Source organism: Acipenser ruthenus, chromosome 11, assembly GCF_902713425.1.
Source record: "Acipenser ruthenus chromosome 11, fAciRut3.2 maternal haplotype, whole genome shotgun sequence".
Classification (NCBI taxonomy): domain Eukaryota; kingdom Metazoa; phylum Chordata; class Actinopteri; order Acipenseriformes; family Acipenseridae; genus Acipenser; species Acipenser ruthenus.
In genome coordinates, this window is record NC_081199.1 from 13,913,602 (window position 1) to 13,929,543 (window position 15,942).

General features: G+C 42.4%; 18 non-coding genes across 18 annotated transcripts; all 18 read right to left on the bottom strand.

Moving 5' to 3' along the window:
• Positions 1-605: 605 nt before the first annotated feature.
• trnaq-cug (transfer RNA glutamine (anticodon CUG)) lies at positions 606-677 on the bottom strand. Its single transcript has one exon. It is a non-coding gene; the product is annotated as a tRNA-Gln (tRNA).
• Positions 678-1,711: 1,034 nt separating this feature from the next.
• trnae-cuc (transfer RNA glutamic acid (anticodon CUC)) lies at positions 1,712-1,783 on the bottom strand. Its single transcript has one exon. It is a non-coding gene; the product is annotated as a tRNA-Glu (tRNA).
• Positions 1,784-2,223: 440 nt separating this feature from the next.
• trnaq-uug (transfer RNA glutamine (anticodon UUG)) lies at positions 2,224-2,295 on the bottom strand. Its single transcript has one exon. It is a non-coding gene; the product is annotated as a tRNA-Gln (tRNA).
• A 1,022-nt stretch (positions 2,296-3,317) lies between these two features.
• Positions 3,318-3,389, bottom strand: trnaq-cug (transfer RNA glutamine (anticodon CUG)). The gene has a single exon. It is a non-coding gene; the product is annotated as a tRNA-Gln (tRNA).
• A 993-nt stretch (positions 3,390-4,382) lies between these two features.
• On the bottom strand, positions 4,383-4,454 carry trnae-cuc (transfer RNA glutamic acid (anticodon CUC)). Its single transcript has one exon. It is a non-coding gene; the product is annotated as a tRNA-Glu (tRNA).
• A 440-nt stretch (positions 4,455-4,894) lies between these two features.
• On the bottom strand, positions 4,895-4,966 carry trnaq-uug (transfer RNA glutamine (anticodon UUG)). The gene has a single exon. It is a non-coding gene; the product is annotated as a tRNA-Gln (tRNA).
• A 1,025-nt stretch (positions 4,967-5,991) lies between these two features.
• On the bottom strand, positions 5,992-6,063 carry trnaq-cug (transfer RNA glutamine (anticodon CUG)). Its single transcript has one exon. It is a non-coding gene; the product is annotated as a tRNA-Gln (tRNA).
• A 993-nt stretch (positions 6,064-7,056) lies between these two features.
• On the bottom strand, positions 7,057-7,128 carry trnae-cuc (transfer RNA glutamic acid (anticodon CUC)). The gene has a single exon. It is a non-coding gene; the product is annotated as a tRNA-Glu (tRNA).
• Positions 7,129-7,568: 440 nt separating this feature from the next.
• On the bottom strand, positions 7,569-7,640 carry trnaq-uug (transfer RNA glutamine (anticodon UUG)). Its single transcript has one exon. It is a non-coding gene; the product is annotated as a tRNA-Gln (tRNA).
• A 1,023-nt stretch (positions 7,641-8,663) lies between these two features.
• On the bottom strand, positions 8,664-8,735 carry trnaq-cug (transfer RNA glutamine (anticodon CUG)). Its single transcript has one exon. It is a non-coding gene; the product is annotated as a tRNA-Gln (tRNA).
• Positions 8,736-9,728: 993 nt separating this feature from the next.
• trnae-cuc (transfer RNA glutamic acid (anticodon CUC)) lies at positions 9,729-9,800 on the bottom strand. The gene has a single exon. It is a non-coding gene; the product is annotated as a tRNA-Glu (tRNA).
• Positions 9,801-10,240: 440 nt separating this feature from the next.
• Positions 10,241-10,312, bottom strand: trnaq-uug (transfer RNA glutamine (anticodon UUG)). Its single transcript has one exon. It is a non-coding gene; the product is annotated as a tRNA-Gln (tRNA).
• Positions 10,313-11,335: 1,023 nt separating this feature from the next.
• Positions 11,336-11,407, bottom strand: trnaq-cug (transfer RNA glutamine (anticodon CUG)). The gene has a single exon. It is a non-coding gene; the product is annotated as a tRNA-Gln (tRNA).
• A 993-nt stretch (positions 11,408-12,400) lies between these two features.
• On the bottom strand, positions 12,401-12,472 carry trnae-cuc (transfer RNA glutamic acid (anticodon CUC)). Its single transcript has one exon. It is a non-coding gene; the product is annotated as a tRNA-Glu (tRNA).
• A 440-nt stretch (positions 12,473-12,912) lies between these two features.
• On the bottom strand, positions 12,913-12,984 carry trnaq-uug (transfer RNA glutamine (anticodon UUG)). Its single transcript has one exon. It is a non-coding gene; the product is annotated as a tRNA-Gln (tRNA).
• A 1,023-nt stretch (positions 12,985-14,007) lies between these two features.
• Positions 14,008-14,079, bottom strand: trnaq-cug (transfer RNA glutamine (anticodon CUG)). Its single transcript has one exon. It is a non-coding gene; the product is annotated as a tRNA-Gln (tRNA).
• Positions 14,080-15,072: 993 nt separating this feature from the next.
• On the bottom strand, positions 15,073-15,144 carry trnae-cuc (transfer RNA glutamic acid (anticodon CUC)). Its single transcript has one exon. It is a non-coding gene; the product is annotated as a tRNA-Glu (tRNA).
• A 440-nt stretch (positions 15,145-15,584) lies between these two features.
• trnaq-uug (transfer RNA glutamine (anticodon UUG)) lies at positions 15,585-15,656 on the bottom strand. Its single transcript has one exon. It is a non-coding gene; the product is annotated as a tRNA-Gln (tRNA).
• Positions 15,657-15,942: the final 286 nt, after the last annotated feature.

A 15,942-nucleotide genomic window follows, 5' to 3' on the forward strand; every position in this document is an offset into this window, starting at 1 on the left:
CTGGATCAGGAGCTTTGGTGTAGGATTATTAGTGCACTATATACCGGTTACAATCGTATCCTCGTCGCAGTTTTTTTTTTTATTTCATTTATTTATTTATTTTTATGATATTATTATTATTAGTTTTTCTCGTTCTCTTTTGACAAAAATGTTTATCCTGCGACTACAGGAAAGTATTTGTCTGTGTTGGAGGTGCTCCCCAACAGTCACAAAATGTGACAAAAACACAGCCTCAACGTTGAGGTGCTGAAAAAAAAAATATATAACCAAAGACACCGTTTACTAGGGAGGCGCTGTAACCATCTTAGCCACGGCGTCCTGCAACACACAAAGAAATGCGTGCCAGAGACCTGTGCAATGAAACGTATCAGGGACATTATTGGCGCTACTACTGTCATTCTCTACTACAATCTCGGACTAAAATTAAGCGCAGGGCATTTCTGAAATTAAACAGAAACACTTGAAAATACACATTACTTGTTATTAAACCATTTTCGACCTCAGATACCGGAATCTGCATTGTATTTTATATGACCGATTGTACACTTGTGGTCCAGACATATGACATTTGGTAGTTCACATGATCAAAACTTATGGTTAAATACAGGTCCCACCGAGATTTGAACTCGGATCGCTGGATTCAGAGTCCAGAGTGCTCACCATTACACCATGGAACCACTGCGGAGCAAGCGAGAGAGGAATGGCTGTAACATCCTCAGCTCCCAGGTGTAAAATCCCCTACTGCTGACAAACCCTGGACCGCAAGGCGTTCTCCCCGTTCTGATTGCACACAGTCCTTCAATATCCATTTTTCCTGTCGACTCCAAAATGCGACGTTTCATTTCTTGGTTCATACTGGCAGCTGGCAGCAGGTCTGGAGAACTGCACCATCAGCACCCAACCGTGCGCCACAAAAACTGCTCACATTGAAATAATAAGACACATGACAATATATGTATTACACATGTATATTTAGAAACGGTTTGAATAACATCGGTATTGCTAATTTAAATTAATAAACATGCCCTTAAAAACTAAATACGTTGGATCTTTATAAGTGAATATACACTTTCAAATACAAATTCGCACAGCTGTCTCCTAGCAAGTGAAGGCAGCACTGTATTCTGGACGCTATAGTTTATTCTAGAAACATGACACCTGGGCATGTTAGATATCAGGGGAAATCGCGGAGCCTCCTCTTTCGTTTGGTATGTAGACTGCGTGCCTAGCCCTTTCCGTTTTTGAGTTACAGGCACTTGAACGCACCTACCGATTTCCGTTTTTGAGTTACAGGCACTTGAACGCACCTACCGATTTCCGTTTTTGACTTACAGGCACTTGAACGCACCTACCGATTTGCTGCGCGTCACAGCACTGGAGCACTGAATGAGTGGCTGCATAGAATAATTCTGTGTCTCTTTTTAGTCGGTACTTATTGTGTTAACTGTGTGATTGTGTAGAGGGGGGTGGTTAAACCCTAGCTGTCCTCTCACTTGTAAGGAGCAATTGTAAAATCCTTTTCTGCAGACTGAAAAGAAGTTAATGCCAAAAGGGGTTGCGAATCAATGTGCACAGACCCTGTAATAATATCAAGGGTGTGCTTTTAATTGAATGCAGTCGGGCCACAGCCAAGAAATAGACATATGTACATCTGATTAATGAAGAGTAATAGAATGGTTTTAATCGGAATACTAATGGGCAATAAAGTAACTTCCCTGACCGGGAATCGAACCCGGGGCGCGGCGGTGAGAGCGCCGAATCCTAACCACTAGACCACCAGGGACGCTGCTGTGGAGGTCTCCACGGCTGGCCAGGAATTCCTTTGCTAACAAAGCTGAAGCATCGAAAACGGAACAGCCCCCAAGCCCTGAGCAGTGACAGACAATGAATCATAATAAACTGCCGCATAATTAAATGAATTGCTGTGGTCCATTTCTAATTGTTCAAGAACTAGAAGTAGTTCTCCCTTTCAGATTATTCCGGACCATGCCGCGCTTAGTTTGCTGGTAGGTACGTTTGCTTAATGCCCTCGAGAGGCTCTGTGATGCAATCGATAGCGCATTGGACATCTACTCAAGCACCGAGGGGTACGTTGGAAGGTTGTAAAACCGAGTCCCACCAGTTAATGCTTTTAAAGCTAGCAGTGGGAGTCTACAACATTGGTCACTTAAAATCAAAAGCTGATTTTCAATTTGTTTTTGTAAGACAATGAAAATAAACGGAAGGTTCCACCGAGATTTGAACTCGGATCACTGGATTCAAAGTCCAGAGTGCTAACCATTACACCATGGAACCAATCACCTATGTCGGTTTTACGTTGCAGGGACTCTCTGGATATTATGATTTTCTTTCAAACATTTTCGAATACTTCACAGTGGCTGAAGCTATCTGATGCAGCAAGAGCTGAAACGACATCTGCACGCGTGGGTTTGAATGGTGTAACCGGTCTGTGTGTGTCTCTCCTTGACTAGTAAGAGCTGAAACCCGCTTCTCTGTTTCCCTGCCTGCGCTCACACTCCGGCTATTCTATATCTGCGTTGTGTTGGTGTTTCTACATGTTTTTTTTTTTTTTAAAGTATACCACTCGAGATCAACTGCTGAAAGACGGCGACGTTTATTTCTCTCTGCATAACAGAAAATGAAAGAAATGAAGTAAAAAATGACTCGGTCACCATTCATCTCTAGTGGCTGCAGTGAAAAAGTGGCAATGGATCAGGAGCTTTGGTGTAGGATTATTAGTGCACTATATACCGGTTACAATCGTATCCTCGTCGCAGTTTTTTTTTTTTTTTATTTCATTTATTTATTTATTTTTATGATATTATTATTATTAGTTTTTCTCGTTCTCTTTTGACAAAAATGTTTATCCTGCGACTACAGGAAAGTATTTGTCTGTGTTGGAGGTGCTCCCCAACAGTCACAAAATGTGACAAAAACACAGCCTCAACTTTGAGGTGCTGAAAAAAATATATATATAACCAAAGACACCGTTTACTAGGGAGGCGCTGTAACCATCTAAGCCACGGCTTCTTGCAACACACAAAGAAATGCGTGCCAGAGACCTGTGCAATGAAACGTATCAGGGACATTATTGGCGCTACTACTGTCATTCTCTACTACAATCTAGGACTAAAATTAAGCGCAGGGCATTTCTGAAATTAAACAGAAACACTTGAAAATACACATTACTTGTTATTAAACCATTTTCGACCTCAGATACCGGAATCTGCATTGTATTTTATATGACCGATTGTACCCTTGTGGTCCAGACATATGACATTTGGTAGTTCACATGATCAAAACTTATGGTTAAATACAGGTCCCACCGAGATTTGAACTCGGATCGCTGGATTCAGAGTCCAGAGTGCTCACCATTACACCATGGAACCACTGCGGAGCAAGCGAGAGAGGAATGGCTGTAACTTCCTCAGCTCCCAGGTGTAAAATCCCCTACTGCTGACAAACCCTGGACCGCAAGGCGTTCTCCCCGTTCTGATTGCACACAGTCCTTCAATATCCATTTTTCCTGTCGAATCCAAAATGCGACGTTTCATTTCTTGGTTCATACTGGCAGCTGGCAGCAGGTCTGGAGAACTGCACTATCAGCACCCAACCGTGCGCCACAAAAACTGCTCACATTGAAATAATAAGACACATGACAATATATGTATTACACATGTATATTTAGAAACGGTTTGAATAACATCGGTATTGCTAATTTAAATTAATAAACATGCCCTTAAAAACTAAATACGTTGGATCTTTATAAGTGAATATACACTTTCAAATACAAATTTGCAAAGCTGTTTCCTAGCAAGTGAAGGCACCACTGTATTCTGGACGCTATAGTTTATTCTAGAAACATGACACCTGGGCATGTTAGATATCAGGGGAAATCGCGGAGCCTCCTCTTTCGTTTGGTATGTAGACTGCGTGCCTAGCCCTTTCCGTTTTTGAGTTACAGGCACTTGAACGCACCTACCGATTTCCGTTTTTGAGTTACAGGCACTTGAACGCACCTACCGATTTGCTGCGCGTCACAGCACTGGAGCACTGAATGAGTGGCTGCATAGAATAATTCTGTGTCTCTTTTTAGTCGGTACTTATTGTGTTAACTGTGTGATTGTGTAGAGGGGGGTGGTTAAACCCTAGCTGTCCTCTCACTTGTAAGGAGCAATTGTAAAATCCTTTTCTGCAGACTGAAAAGAAGTTAATGCCAAAAGGGGTTGCGAATCAATGTGCACAGACCCTGTAATAATATCAAGGGTGTGCTTTTAATTGAATGCAGTCGGGCCACAGCCAAGAAATAGACATATGTACATCTGATTAATGAAGAGTAATAGAATGGTTTTAATCGGAATACTAATGGGCAATAAAGTAACTTCCCTGACCGGGAATCGAACCCGGGCCGCGGCGGTGAGAGCGCCGAATCCTAACCACTAGACCACCAGGGACGCTGCTGTGGAGGTCTGCACGGCTGGCCAGGAATTCCTTTGCTAACAAAGCTGAAGCATCGAAAACGGAACAGCCCCCAAGCCCTGAGCAGTGACAGACAATGAATCATAATAAACTGCCGCATAATTAAATGAATTGCTGTGGTCCATTTCTAATTGTTCAAGAACTAGAAGTAGTTCTCCCTTTCAGATTATTCCGGACCATGCCGCGCTTAGTTTGCTGGTAGGTACGTTTGCTTAATGCCCTCGAGAGGCTCTGTGATGCAATCGATAGCGCATTGGACATCTACTCAAGCACCGAGGGGTACGTTGGAAGGTTGTAAAACCGAGTCCCACCAGTTAATGCTTTTAAAGCTAGCAGTGGGAGTCTACAACATTGGTCACTTAAAATCAAAAGCTGATTTTCAATTTGTTTTTGTAAGACAATGAAAATAAACGGAAGGTTCCACCGAGATTTGAACTCGGATCACTGGATTCAAAGTCCAGAGTGCTAACCATTACACCACGGAACCAATCACCTATGTCGGTTTTACGTTGCAGGGACTCTCTGGATATTATGATTTTCTTTCAAACATTTTCGAATACTTCACAATGGCTGAAGCTATCTGATGCAGCAAGAGCTGAAACGACATCTGCACGCGTGGGTTTGAATGGTGTAACCGGTCTGTGTGTGTCTCTCCTTGACTAGTAAGAGCTGAAACCCGCTTCTCTGTTTCCCTGCCTGCGCTCACACTCCGGCTATTCTATATCTGCGTTGTGTTGGTGTTTCTACATGTTTTTTTTTTTTTTTAAAGTATACCACTCGAGATCAACTGCTGAAAGACGGCGACGTTTATTTCTCTCTGCATAACAGAAAATGAAAGAAATGAAGTAAAAAATGACTCGGTCACCATTCATCTCTAGTGGCTGCAGTGAAAAAGTGGCAATGGATCAGGAGCTTTGGTGTAGGATTATTAATGCACTATATACCGGTTACAATCGTATCCTCGTCGCAGTTTTTTTTTTTTTTTTATTTCATTTATTTATTTATTTTTATGATATTATTATTATTAGTTTTTCTCGTTCTCTTTTGACAAAAATGTTTATCCTGCGACTACAGGAAAGTATTTGTCTGTGTTGGAGGTGCTCCCCAACAGTCACAAAATGTGACAAAAACACAGCCTCAACTTTGAGGTGCTGAAAAAAAAAACATATATAACCAAAGACACCGTTTACTAGGGAGGCGCTGTAACCATCTAAGCCACGGCTTCTTGCAACACACAAAGAAATGCGTGCCAGAGACCTGTGCAATGAAACGTATCAGGGACATTATTGGCGCTACTACTGTCATTCTCTACTACAATCTAGGACTAAAATTAAGCGCAGGGCATTTCTGAAATTAAACAGAAACACTTGAAAATACACATTACTTGTTATTAAACCATTTTCGACCTCAGATACCGGAATCTGCATTGTATTTTATATGACCGATTGTACCCTTGTGGTCCAGACATATGACATTTGGTAGTTCACATGATCAAAACTTATGGTTAAATACAGGTCCCACCGAGATTTGAACTCGGATCGCTGGATTCAGAGTCCAGAGTGCTCACCATTACACCATGGAACCACTGCGGAGCAAGCGAGAGAGGAATGGCTGTAACTTCCTCAGCTCCCAGGTGTAAAATCCCCTACTGCTGACAAACCCTGGACCGCAAGGCGTTCTCCCCGTTCTGATTGCACACAGTCCTTCAATATCCATTTTTCCTGTCGAATCCAAAATGCGACGTTTCATTTCTTGGTTCATACTGGCAGCTGGCAGCAGGTCTGGAGAACTGCACTATCAGCACCCAACCGTGCGCCACAAAAACTGCTCACATTGAAATAATAAGACACATGACAATATATGTATTACACATGTATATTTAGAAACGGTTTGAATAACATCGGTATTGCTAATTTAAATTAATAAACATGCCCTTAAAAACTAAATACGTTGGATCTTTATAAGTGAATATACACTTTCAAATACAAATTTGCAAAGCTGTTTCCTAGCAAGTGAAGGCACCACTGTATTCTGGACGCTATAGTTTATTCTAGAAACATGACACCTGGGCATGTTAGATATCAGGGGAAATCGCGGAGCCTCCTCTTTCGTTTGGTATGTAGACTGCGTGCCTAGCCCTTTCCGTTTTTGAGTTACAGGCACTTGAACGCACCTACCGATTTCCGTTTTTGAGTTACAGGCACTTGAACGCACCTACCGATTTGCTGCGCGTCACAGCACTGGAGCACTGAATGAGTGGCTGCATAGAATAATTCTGTGTCTCTTTTTAGTCGGTACTTATTGTGTTAACTGTGTGATTGTGTAGAGGGGGGTGGTTAAACCCTAGCTGTCCTCTCACTTGTAAGGAGCAATTGTAAAATCCTTTTCTGCAGACTGAAAAGAAGTTAATGCCAAAAGGGGTTGCGAATCAATGTGCACAGACCCTGTAATAATATCAAGGGTGTGCTTTTAATTGAATGCAGTCGGGCCACAGCCAAGAAATAGACATATGTACATCTGATTAATGAAGAGTAATAGAATGGTTTTAATCGGAATACTAATGGGCAATAAAGTAACTTCCCTGACCGGGAATCGAACCCGGGCCGCGGCGGTGAGAGCGCCGAATCCTAACCACTAGACCACCAGGGACGCTGCTGTGGAGGTCTGCACGGCTGGCCAGGAATTCCTTTGCTAACAAAGCTGAAGCATCGAAAACGGAACAGCCCCCAAGCCCTGAGCAGTGACAGACAATGAATCATAATAAACTGCCGCATAATTAAATGAATTGCTGTGGTCCATTTCTAATTGTTCAAGAACTAGAAGTAGTTCTCCCTTTCAGATTATTCCGGACCATGCCGCGCTTAGTTTGCTGGTAGGTACGTTTGCTTAATGCCCTCGAGAGGCTCTGTGATGCAATCGATAGCGCATTGGACATCTACTCAAGCACCGAGGGGTACGTTGGAAGGTTGTAAAACCGAGTCCCACCAGTTAATGCTTTTAAAGCTAGCAGTGGGAGTCTACAACATTGGTCACTTAAAATCAAAAGCTGATTTTCAATTTGTTTTTGTAAGACAATGAAAATAAACGGAAGGTTCCACCGAGATTTGAACTCGGATCACTGGATTCAAAGTCCAGAGTGCTAACCATTACACCACGGAACCAATCACCTATGTCGGTTTTACGTTGCAGGGACTCTCTGGATATTATGATTTTCTTTCAAACATTTTCGAATACTTCACAATGGCTGAAGCTATCTGATGCAGCAAGAGCTGAAACGACATCTGCACGCGTGGGTTTGAATCGTGTAACCGGTCTGTGTGTGTCTCTCCTTGACTAGTAAGAGCTGAAACCCGCTTCTCTGTTTCCCTGCCTGCGCTCACACTCCGGCTATTCTATATCTGCGTTGTGTTGGTGTTTCTACATGTTTTTTTTTTTTTTAAAGTATACCACTCGAGATCAACTGCTGAAAGACGGCGACGTTTATTTCTCTCTGCATAACAGAAAATGAAAGAAATGAAGTAAAAAATGACTCGGTCACCATTCATCTCTAGTGGCTGCAGTGAAAAAGTGGCAATGGATCAGGAGCTTTGGTGTAGGATTATTAGTGCACTATATACCGGTTACAATCGTATCCTCGTCGCAGTTTTTTTTTTTTTTTATTTCATTTATTTATTTATTTTTATGATATTATTATTATTAGTTTTTCTCGTTCTCTTTTGACAAAAATGTTTATCCTGCGACTACAGGAAAGTATTTGTCTGTGTTGGAGGTGCTCCCCAACAGTCACAAAATGTGACAAAAACACAGCCTCAACTTTGAGGTGCTGAAAAAAAAAACATATATAACCAAAGACACCGTTTACTAGGGAGGCGCTGTAACCATCTAAGCCACGGCTTCTTGCAACACACAAAGAAATGCGTGCCAGAGACCTGTGCAATGAAACGTATCAGGGACATTATTGGCGCTACTACTGTCATTCTCTACTACAATCTAGGACTAAAATTAAGCGCAGGGCATTTCTGAAATTAAACAGAAACACTTGAAAATACACATTACTTGTTATTAAACCATTTTCGACCTCAGATACCGGAATCTGCATTGTATTTTATATGACCGATTGTACCCTTGTGGTCCAGACATATGACATTTGGTAGTTCACATGATCAAAACTTATGGTTAAATACAGGTCCCACCGAGATTTGAACTCGGATCGCTGGATTCAGAGTCCAGAGTGCTCACCATTACACCATGGAACCACTGCGGAGCAAGCGAGAGAGGAATGGCTGTAACTTCCTCAGCTCCCAGGTGTAAAATCCCCTACTGCTGACAAACCCTGGACCGCAAGGCGTTCTCCCCGTTCTGATTGCACACAGTCCTTCAATATCCATTTTTCCTGTCGAATCCAAAATGCGACGTTTCATTTCTTGGTTCATACTGGCAGCTGGCAGCAGGTCTGGAGAACTGCACTATCAGCACCCAACCGTGCGCCACAAAAACTGCTCACATTGAAATAATAAGACACATGACAATATATGTATTACACATGTATATTTAGAAACGGTTTGAATAACATCGGTATTGCTAATTTAAATTAATAAACATGCCCTTAAAAACTAAATACGTTGGATCTTTATAAGTGAATATACACTTTCAAATACAAATTCGCACAGCTGTCTCCTAGCAAGTGAAGGCACCACTGTATTCTGGACGCTATAGTTTATTCTAGAAACATGACACCTGGGCATGTTAGATATCAGGGGAAATCGCGGAGCCTCCTCTTTCGTTTGGTATGTAGACTGCGTGCCTAGCCCTTTCCGTTTTTGAGTTACAGGCACTTGAACGCACCTACCGATTTCCGTTTTTGAGTTACAGGCACTTGAACGCACCTACCGATTTGCTGCGCGTCACAGCACTGGAGCACTGAATGAGTGGCTGCATAGAATAATTCTGTGTCTCTTTTTAGTCGGTACTTATTGTGTTAACTGTGTGATTGTGTAGAGGGGGGTGGTTAAACCCTAGCTGTCCTCTCACTTGTAAGGAGCAATTGTAAAATCCTTTTCTGCAGACTGAAAAGAAGTTAATGCCAAAAGGGGTTGCGAATCAATGTGCACAGACCCTGTAATAATATCAAGGGTGTGCTTTTAATTGAATGCAGTCGGGCCACAGCCAAGAAATAGACATATGTACATCTGATTAATGAAGAGTAATAGAATGGTTTTAATCGGAATACTAATGGGCAATAAAGTAACTTCCCTGACCGGGAATCGAACCCGGGCCGCGGCGGTGAGAGCGCCGAATCCTAACCACTAGACCACCAGGGACGCTGCTGTGGAGGTCTGCACGGCTGGCCAGGAATTCCTTTGCTAACAAAGCTGAAGCATCGAAAACGGAACAGCCCCCAAGCCCTGAGCAGTGACAGACAATGAATCATAATAAACTGCCGCATAATTAAATGAATTGCTGTGGTCCATTTCTAATTGTTCAAGAACTAGAAGTAGTTCTCCCTTTCAGATTATTCCGGACCATGCCGCGCTTAGTTTGCTGGTAGGTACGTTTGCTTAATGCCCTCGAGAGGCTCTGTGATGCAATCGATAGCGCATTGGACATCTACTCAAGCACCGAGGGGTACGTTGGAAGGTTGTAAAACCGAGTCCCACCAGTTAATGCTTTTAAAGCTAGCAGTGGGAGTCTACAACATTGGTCACTTAAAATCAAAAGCTGATTTTCAATTTGTTTTTGTAAGACAATGAAAATAAACGGAAGGTTCCACCGAGATTTGAACTCGGATCACTGGATTCAAAGTCCAGAGTGCTAACCATTACACCACGGAACCAATCACCTATGTCGGTTTTACGTTGCAGGGACTCTCTGGATATTATGATTTTCTTTCAAACATTTTCGAATACTTCACAATGGCTGAAGCTATCTGATGCAGCAAGAGCTGAAACGACATCTGCACGCGTGGGTTTGAATCGTGTAACCGGTCTGTGTGTGTCTCTCCTTGACTAGTAAGAGCTGAAACCCGCTTCTCTGTTTCCCTGCCTGCGCTCACACTCCGGCTATTCTATATCTGCGTTGTGTTGGTGTTTCTACATGTTTTTTTTTTTTTTTAAAGTATACCACTCGAGATCAACTGCTGAAAGACGGCGACGTTTATTTCTCTCTGCATAACAGAAAATGAAAGAAATGAAGTAAAAAATGACTCGGTCACCATTCATCTCTAGTGGCTGCAGTGAAAAAGTGGCAATGGATCAGGAGCTTTGGTGTAGGATTATTAGTGCACTATATACCGGTTACAATCGTATCCTCGTCGCAGTTTTTTTTTTTTTTATTTCATTTATTTATTTATTTTTATGATATTATTATTATTAGTTTTTCTCGTTCTCTTTTGACAAAAATGTTTATCCTGCGACTACAGGAAAGTATTTGTCTGTGTTGGAGGTGCTCCCCAACAGTCACAAAATGTGACAAAAACACAGCCTCAACTTTGAGGTGCTGAAAAAAAAAACATATATAACCAAAGACACCGTTTACTAGGGAGGCGCTGTAACCATCTAAGCCACGGCTTCTTGCAACACACAAAGAAATGCGTGCCAGAGACCTGTGCAATGAAACGTATCAGGGACATTATTGGCGCTACTACTGTCATTCTCTACTACAATCTAGGACTAAAATTAAGCGCAGGGCATTTCTGAAATTAAACAGAAACACTTGAAAATACACATTACTTGTTATTAAACCATTTTCGACCTCAGATACCGGAATCTGCATTGTATTTTATATGACCGATTGTACCCTTGTGGTCCAGACATATGACATTTGGTAGTTCACATGATCAAAACTTATGGTTAAATACAGGTCCCACCGAGATTTGAACTCGGATCGCTGGATTCAGAGTCCAGAGTGCTCACCATTACACCATGGAACCACTGCGGAGCAAGCGAGAGAGGAATGGCTGTAACTTCCTCAGCTCCCAGGTGTAAAATCCCCTACTGCTGACAAACCCTGGACCGCAAGGCGTTCTCCCCGTTCTGATTGCACACAGTCCTTCAATATCCATTTTTCCTGTCGAATCCAAAATGCGACGTTTCATTTCTTGGTTCATACTGGCAGCTGGCAGCAGGTCTGGAGAACTGCACTATCAGCACCCAACCGTGCGCCACAAAAACTGCTCACATTGAAATAATAAGACACATGACAATATATGTATTACACATGTATATTTAGAAACGGTTTGAATAACATCGGTATTGCTAATTTAAATTAATAAACATGCCCTTAAAAACTAAATACGTTGGATCTTTATAAGTGAATATACACTTTCAAATACAAATTCGCACAGCTGTCTCCTAGCAAGTGAAGGCAGCACTGTATTCTGGACGCTATAGTTTATTCTAGAAACATGACACCTGGGCATGTTAGATATCAGGGGAAATCGCGGAGCCTCCTCTTTCGTTTGGTATGTAGACTGCGTGCCTAGCCCTTTCCGTTTTTGAGTTACAGGCACTTGAACGCACCTACCGATTTCCGTTTTTGAGTTACAGGCACTTGAACGCACCTACCGATTTGCTGCGCGTCACAGCACTGGAGCACTGAATGAGTGGCTGCATAGAATAATTCTGTGTCTCTTTTTAGTCGGTACTTATTGTGTTAACTGTGTGATTGTGTAGAGGGGGGTGGTTAAACCCTAGCTGTCCTCTCACTTGTAAGGAGCAATTGTAAAATCCTTTTCTGCAGACTGAAAAGAAGTTAATGCCAAAAGGGGTTGCGAATCAATGTGCACAGACCCTGTAATAATATCAAGGGTGTGCTTTTAATTGAATGCAGTCGGGCCACAGCCAAGAAATAGACATATGTACATCTGATTAATGAAGAGTAATAGAATGGTTTTAATCGGAATACTAATGGGCAATAAAGTAACTTCCCTGACCGGGAATCGAACCCGGGCCGCGGCGGTGAGAGCGCCGAATCCTAACCACTAGACCACCAGGGACGCTGCTGTGGAGGTCTGCACGGCTGGCCAGGAATTCCTTTGCTAACAAAGCTGAAGCATCGAAAACGGAACAGCCCCCAAGCCCTGAGCAGTGACAGACAATGAATCATAATAAACTGCCGCATAATTAAATGAATTGCTGTGGTCCATTTCTAATTGTTCAAGAACTAGAAGTAGTTCTCCCTTTCAGATTATTCCGGACCATGCCGCGCTTAGTTTGCTGGTAGGTACGTTTGCTTAATGCCCTCGAGAGGCTCTGTGATGCAATCGATAGCGCATTGGACATCTACTCAAGCACCGAGGGGTACGTTGGAAGGTTGTAAAACCGAGTCCCACCAGTTAATGCTTTTAAAGCTAGCAGTGGGAGTCTACAACATTGGTCACTTAAAATCAAAAGCTGATTTTCAATTTGTTTTTGTAAGACAATGAAAATAAACGGAAGGTTCCACCGAGATTTGAACTCGGATCACTGGATTCAAAGTCCAGAGTGCTAACCATTACACCACGGAACCAATCACCTATGTCGGTTTTACGTTGCAGGGACTCTCTGGATATTATGATTTTCTTTCAAACATTTTCGAATACTTCACAATGGCTGAAGCTATCTGATGCAGCAAGAGCTGAAACGACATCTGCACGCGTGGGTTTGAATCGTGTAACCGGTCTGTGTGTGTCTCTCCTTGACTAGTAAGAGCTGAAACCCGCTTCTCTGTTTCCCTGCCTGCGCTCACACTCCGGCTATTCTATATCTGCGTTGTGTTGGTGTTTCTACATGTTTTTTTTTTTTTTTAAAGTATACCACTCGAGATCAACTGCTGAAAGACGGCGACGTTTATTTCTCTCTGCATAACAGAAAATGAAAGAAATGAAGTAAAAAATGACTCGGTCACCATTCATCTCTAGTGGCTGCAGTGAAAAAGTGGCAATGGATCAGGAGCTTTGGTGTAGGATTATTAGTGCACTATATACCGGTTACAATCGTATCCTCGTCGCAGTTTTTTTTTTTTTTATTTCATTTATTTATTTATTTTTATGATATTATTATTATTAGTTTTTCTCGTTCTCTTTTGACAAAAATGTTTATCCTGCGACTACAGGAAAGTATTTGTCTGTGTTGGAGGTGCTCCCCAACAGTCACAAAATGTGACAAAAACACAGCCTCAACTTTGAGGTGCTGAAAAAAAAAACATATATAACCAAAGACACCGTTTACTAGGGAGGCGCTGTAACCATCTAAGCCACGGCTTCTTGCAACACACAAAGAAATGCGTGCCAGAGACCTGTGCAATGAAACGTATCAGGGACATTATTGGCGCTACTACTGTCATTCTCTACTACAATCTAGGACTAAAATTAAGCGCAGGGCATTTCTGAAATTAAACAGAAACACTTGAAAATACACATTACTTGTTATTAAACCATTTTCGACCTCAGATACCGGAATCTGCATTGTATTTTATATGACTGATTGTACCCTTGTGGTCCAGACATATGACATTTGGTAGTTCACATGATCAAAACTTATGGTTAAATACAGGTCCCACCGAGATTTGAACTCGGATCGCTGGATTCAGAGTCCAGAGTGCTCACCATTACACCATGGAACCACTGCGGAGCAAGCGAGAGAGGAATGGCTGTAACTTCCTCAGCTCCCAGGTGTAAAATCCCCTACTGCTGACAAACCCTGGACCGCAAGGCGTTCTCCCCGTTCTGATTGCACACAGTCCTTCAATATCCATTTTTCCTGTCGAATCCAAAATGCGACGTTTCATTTCTTGGTTCATACTGGCAGCTGGCAGCAGGTCTGGAGAACTGCACTATCAGCACCCAACCGTGCGCCACAAAAACTGCTCACATTGAAATAATAAGACACATGACAATATATGTATTACACATGTATATTTAGAAACGGTTTGAATAACATCGGTATTGCTAATTTAAATTAATAAACATGCCCTTAAAAACTAAATACGTTGGATCTTTATAAGTGAATATACACTTTCAAATACAAATTTGCAAAGCTGTTTCCTAGCAAGTGAAGGCACCACTGTATTCTGGACGCTATAGTTTATTCTAGAAACATGACACCTGGGCATGTTAGATATCAGGGGAAATCGCGGAGCCTCCTCTTTCGTTTGGTATGTAGACTGCGTGCCTAGCCCTTTCCGTTTTTGAGTTACAGGCACTTGAACGCACCTACCGATTTCCGTTTTTGAGTTACAGGCACTTGAACGCACCTACCGATTTGCTGCGCGTCACAGCACTGGAGCACTGAATGAGTGGCTGCATAGAATAATTCTGTGTCTCTTTTTAGTCGGTACTTATTGTGTTAACTGTGTGATTGTGTAGAGGGGGGTGGTTAAACCCTAGCTGTCCTCTCACTTGTAAGGAGCAATTGTAAAATCCTTTTCTGCAGACTGAAAAGAAGTTAATGCCAAAAGGGGTTGCGAATCAATGTGCACAGACCCTGTAATAATATCAAGGGTGTGCTTTTAATTGAATGCAGTCGGGCCACAGCCAAGAAATAGACATATGTACATCTGATTAATGAAGAGTAATAGAATGGTTTTAATCGGAATACTAATGGGCAATAAAGTAACTTCCCTGACCGGGAATCGAACCCGGGCCGCGGCGGTGAGAGCGCCGAATCCTAACCACTAGACCACCAGGGACGCTGCTGTGGAGGTCTGCACGGCTGGCCAGGAATTCCTTTGCTAACAAAGCTGAAGCATCGAAAACGGAACAGCCCCCAAGCCCTGAGCAGTGACAGACAATGAATCATAATAAACTGCCGCATAATTAAATGAATTGCTGTGGTCCATTTCTAATTGTTCAAGAACTAGAAGTAGTTCTCCCTTTCAGATTATTCCGGACCATGCCGCGCTTAGTTTGCTGGTAGGTACGTTTGCTTAATGCCCTCGAGAGGCTCTGTGATGCAATCGATAGCGCATTGGACATCTACTCAAGCACCGAGGGGTACGTTGGAAGGTTGTAAAACCGAGTCCCACCAGTTAATGCTTTTAAAGCTAGCAGTGGGAGTCTACAACATTGGTCACTTAAAATCAAAAGCTGATTTTCAATTTGTTTTTGTAAGACAATGAAAATAAACGGAAGGTTCCACCGAGATTTGAACTCGGATCACTGGATTCAAAGTCCAGAGTGCTAACCATTACACCACGGAACTAATCACCTATGTCGGTTTTACGTTGCAGGGACTCTCTGGATATTATGATTTTCTTTCAAACATTTTCGAATACTTCACAATGGCTGAAGCTATCTGATGCAGCAAGAGCTGAAACGACATCTGCACGCGTGGGTTTGAATCGTGTAACCGGTCTGTGTGTGTCTCTCCTTGACTAGTAAGAGCTGAAACCCGCTTCTCTGTTTCCCTGCCTGCGCTCACACTCCGGCTATTCTATGTCTGCGTTGTGTTGGTGTTTCTACATGTTTTTTTTTTTTTTTAAAGTATA